The sequence below is a fragment of the Armigeres subalbatus genome, unplaced genomic scaffold (genome assembly GCF_024139115.2).
Source record: "Armigeres subalbatus isolate Guangzhou_Male unplaced genomic scaffold, GZ_Asu_2 Contig1609, whole genome shotgun sequence".
In the NCBI taxonomy this organism is placed as follows: domain Eukaryota; kingdom Metazoa; phylum Arthropoda; class Insecta; order Diptera; family Culicidae; genus Armigeres; species Armigeres subalbatus.
This window is the reverse complement of record NW_026942405.1, coordinates 19,993-21,227: the sequence shown is the minus strand read 5'-3', so window position 1 is coordinate 21,227 and position 1,235 is coordinate 19,993.

Genomic DNA, 1,235 nt, shown 5'->3' with positions numbered 1-1,235 from the left:
AGCGAGGATCGCAGCCGAAATTATAACTTGACCGGGGTGCGCCGCGACCAGGAATCGAAGTACATAAGCGGCGATTACGCAGACACCGCAGTATACTGCGCCGGGCGCCTAATCAGTGCGAACGCGCGTCACGAACCACGAGATGATCGTGTCGCATAGCCTCGCGCCGAAGAGCGAGAGAGAGAGAGAGCGAGTAACGAGCGAACCCGAGTTGACTCTCGCGAGAGCGAGATAAGGAGCATTGCGCCGGGCGACAAACCGCGAGGCGAAACATCCCAATGCTCACTGCAGTGATAACAAGCGCAATGATCGACGAGCCTGCTCCAATCAATTTCAATCATAAAAGGATGTTTTCATGTTTTGATTAATTTTATTGCTGATTTAATGTTTCGATCGAAATCAAAATTGTTTTTCACTTTCCATATAGGATTCCTTATCAACCATCTATTCCATCTTGAAATGAAAGTGACTTGAAAACCAGTTCCCAAAAGTACCGTCAACGTTCGGAACTCCTTATCGCAAGAACCGAAAACTTGAACACCGCACAAAACTGATTAAAATTCGGCGCGGTGGCGTTTGGTTGGCGGTATTTACTTGCGAAGCCAGCTCGACGTTTTTTTTTCGCGAACATACATATTCGACGATCAACGTCACGAATGCCAGAAAAGTGTGTTTCGAGTGTTACTGTGCCATTAGGTGCTACGCGGAAGGCAGTTCGCCTTTTCTAAACTTTAAAATATGGTGCGATGTCTGGACTAGACTTTGGAGAACAGGTTTTCTATATGAGGAATGGTTTCAGGAGACCTAACAGCGGATCATCGACCGAATTTTACATGGTTCGATTCGACCAGAGTGGGCACGTCTTGACAACAGTTGGATGACTTTTGCAATATCCCAATATAGGTGGGATGATATTCAATAATGGAGTGAAGGCAAAGCATCAACTGGATTTTTTTTGCGATTTCTCTATCGTTGGCGAGGGTTTTGAAGACCCTTTGTCTAATAGTCGTTTTCTTACTTGGCTCCTTTATTCAGATGAGGAGAAGAAACTTACTCTCTCTCTAGCGACTTTGGTCCTTATTTCAGATTGAGATTGGATAGACATGACATTTTTATGAATAATCCTCTATTTCTTCCTTTCGCCTTATACCGAGAAAACGTATTCATTTAAAGAAAGCATTACTCCTTCGTTCGCGTTATACCGGGCAGACGCATTCATTTAAAGAAAACGTTTG